Here is a 3839-nt window from a genome sequence, read left to right as displayed (position 1 = left end):
ATTTTTAATGCTGAACCGCAAAGATCTTTTTCTAAGTGTTCAAACAGGTTGATCATAACTGAAATAAAGATAATGCAAGTCTGTCAAGTTTTTGGCCTGGTAAGACTGGTTTTCAATATTTCTGTGGAAGCTTCAGCAGACACATTCAATAAGCCAACACGTTGTGGCTTATTGTGTGACAAATAAGGTCACATCTGAAGTTCTACTTCCAAGGCAATGGCATCAGGCATGCCAGTTTTATTGAATACAACACTTGTTTTTATGACCATTGGATTCTTTGAGGCACTGCCGCATCTTAGGATGGTACTTCCCCAGATACGGAAGTTGCTTGCTGTTAAAAACTTCACACTGCTTTTGTCTTATGATGTACTGCATCTTCTTATTTCATTCCACCTTCAGTTAATGCTAGGGCAACAAGCACTGGAGCTCTGCCAAGTCCTGCAACACAATGGATAGCAATACAGCAGGCAGGTTCTCCACAAAATTTAATCTTTACAAGACTTAACTAGTCATCAACAATCTGGTATGATGGTGGTGCACCATCATCAAAAGGCCAGCCAAGAACACAAATATCTTCTTTCTTGACACAAGTAGTGTCATAAGTTGCTTCACACACTCTTACTATTGTGGTAAGTTCATACTTCTTAAGTTCCTGTATAAATTTGTTTAAGGTCACATTGGTTGTACTGTATATAATAAGGAATCTTGTGTTCTTGTATATGACTTCAACAGGAGCAGGGCAGTTCATTCGATCTGTGTTAATTTAGTTTCCTTCAGAGAAAGTACACTGGGAATGGGGGGGCACCACTCAATAGGGATATGAAAGAATTTAAAAAAATGAATACAGAAATGAATTACAAAAAATCAAAAACAAACAAGAAGAAAACAACCTGAAGTCTACTTCAATATTCAATATACTCCACTTGAAATTCTCAGTGCTTTGAGTATGAAAATGGGGGGAATGGGGAATGAAATGAACCTCCCAACAAGAAGCAGTGATTCTTCAATCCAGTAATACCAAGGCAATACAAAGGAAGTGCACTGAGGTTTATCCCATCCAGGTCTGAGCTCTTGTAAATGCTCTGCAGATTTCAATTCAACATGTCTGTGTCTAGGTACCCAATTTGATGGGGGCATCTTGGTGGAGTAGTAAAGAATTTCTACAGTTCACGTGTCTGCATAGAGGTATTGATGTGCATGGCAGTAATCTCCACAGCCCTTCAGAAACCCCATAAATGTGCCGCCGAGAACACCACAGAACTTAGAAATATGTCTACTCATTGAAGATTGTGGCCTACTCATATAGCAAGTCCCAAGACGGCACAGGCAGCAGCAACGATGCAGGCATTGGAGGCACCAGATGACTATGCAGTGAGCTGCTCAAGGAGCATCGCAGAGCTGGCTGCAGCCCAGAGCCAATCCATATGCCCAGAACAGCTCACAGCCTTTTGTAACTCCTGTTCTAGGGCTCTAACACCCTCTATTTTCTTCCTTGGACATTGCACACAAGTAGTGCACATAAATGCAACCAGGCATATACACACGTGCACACATTCACACACTAAAGTAAGTAAATATTTTTTAAACATTTCAAAAAAGAAAGTGAAGTGTATTATCTGAGATATCTCATTCAGAATTCTTCCTGAAATAACAATAGCAGCCACAAAATAATAGAAATTGAGTTAAACAGCTGTTTACTCAATGTTTGACTAACATCTATTGTTTTTATGATAGTATCCATAGCATAACCTCAAAGTCCACTACTCAAAAGACTTTATTATTTCACAGATAACTGACTTATCCTGGCTGTCATTTATCCAGTGATACCAGCCTTATTGCCTATGCTACTCAGCTGTGGTGGGTGGTGTGCAGCCTTCAAAGAAATCTTGGCATGAATCCCCTGATGAAGTCTCCAGGTTTATCCATACAACATTATTTACTCTCTGGTACTACCTGTGAGGGATTGTGTTAATTGGGTCATTGTGGGATTCAGACAAAAAAGACCCCTAAATGGGTCACAGTGTTAGATAAATGTATGTAGACTTGGGAGAGGGAAGTAAAGGAGTACAGAAAGTTATAGAAAGAAGTAAATTGTTTTTAAAAAAAATAAAACAAAGTCTTTAAAAATGCAGAGTACAGATAGTCATAGATTAAAGGAGTAGAGAAAATAAAATAAATATGAAACTTGTAGAAAAAGTAATACAGTAAAAACAAGCCATGTAAAGATGGAAAATTCAGAGAATCTGCATTATGTATATTATTGTTTTTTTTTCTGCATAGAGACATTTGATTCTGGGGACTGCTAAGTTAAGTAACCAAGATATATACTTTAAAGTTATCTTGTATTCAAAATATGGGTCTAAGGATATGCTGCTTTGGAAAAGAGTTTCTTCTTTTGTTTCCACAGAGTATGAGAACCTGTGGAATCCTTCCAAACTAATGTGGTATGATGGACCAAGATCACCTTAAAATTTACCTTGAGCACCCCTCAAAAAATTACTTAACCCAATAACAGCAGATAGCAGTTTGGAGAACACTAAGCCCAAATTCCCAAATACTGTTTATTAATTTAAAGAGGGATATGCTGTAGAGATTTGCATTGGTATGGATCTTGGTTTATTGATACAAATTTAAAGACAATTCTATTATATGTATATTTATACTCTTGATTAAGGTACTGTGTGAAACACATTTAAAAATATAAGTATAATTAAAAATATAGGGTAATTGATAACATCTATAGTAGTCAAGCTTGTACTCATGTTAGTTAGATTTTCTAGATGTACAGAGATGTATTGCAGATAGTTAAACATTCTTTAAATCTATCAAACACTACAGAATATGCCATTTTAAATGTTTTAAAAATTTAGGAATTATCATGACAATGAGACATATCTGCTGCTGACAACACCAATCTACTTATGAACATCAAAGAGACTCCTTATGAAGTTTGCTAGCCATTTGGGCAGAAACTGCTCTTGCTAGACTGCTTGATGAACGGGACATGCAGGAACCACAGATAAATGACTGCTGAACTTGCCTGATGGTGAGACAGCATTTCAGAGTTCCTGCTTCATGAAAGAGTCTGCTAAATATTCTGCAGGACACAGAAAAAGGTGACTGACAAACTGCCAACAAAGATGTAACTAGCTCTGAAATTTCCTGTTTTGTGAAAAAGTGTGCTGGACACTATGGGCCTGTAGGCTGAAGATGGATGCTCCAATGATACCGAAGAACTTTGTGTGACTGTCTAGGCAGCAATATGTCTCTGTCCATTGTAGAGTTTTGGAAGTTGCTTACAATGTACTTGCTGTTTAGGTAATATTATATCCTTCTGGAATCTTTGATGGAACTGTGGCGGCGCAAATGAATGCAGACAGATTATATAGATATATACAGCTTTAATAAGGAAATAGACTTACAGGACCACAGGTTCCCACGGAGCACAGCGGAGCAAAAGAAAAAAAGGGGCTGCTGGGATCACGCCTGGCAGATTTATCAATAAACATTAGCCCGAGGCGAACATGCCCCCAATGGGTGGGGCTATATCCCTACATCTCCCCCTTTTGTCTAAATAAGATAGAACTAAACCAAATACAACTATATACAATAATAAAAAATAATAAATATAACAAACAATATTGAGAACAAAACTTTTGTTAAACATTTTATCTCAAGGAGTCTAAATAACATAGAGAGTAACTACAATTATATAATCTTTAACTCTGTCAAAGATCTGAGAAGAGAATAAATATTACTTAACAATCGAGAGATATCCATAATGTGCAACAATTGACAGAGACAACTGACTACCTGGGCAATCACCCAAAGTCTCGTTT

At 37.2% G+C, this 3839-nt stretch overlaps 1 pseudogene; it reads right to left on the bottom strand.

Moving 5' to 3' along the window:
* Nucleotides 1–237: 237 nt before the first annotated feature.
* Nucleotides 238–748, bottom strand: LOC130888116 (protein tyrosine phosphatase type IVA 1-like; annotated as a pseudogene).
* Nucleotides 749–3839: the final 3091 nt, after the last annotated feature.

This window comes from Chionomys nivalis, chromosome 16, assembly GCF_950005125.1.
Source record: "Chionomys nivalis chromosome 16, mChiNiv1.1, whole genome shotgun sequence".
NCBI lineage: Eukaryota > Metazoa > Chordata > Mammalia > Rodentia > Cricetidae > Chionomys > Chionomys nivalis.
This window is presented reverse-complemented; position numbering and strand designations above follow the sequence as displayed.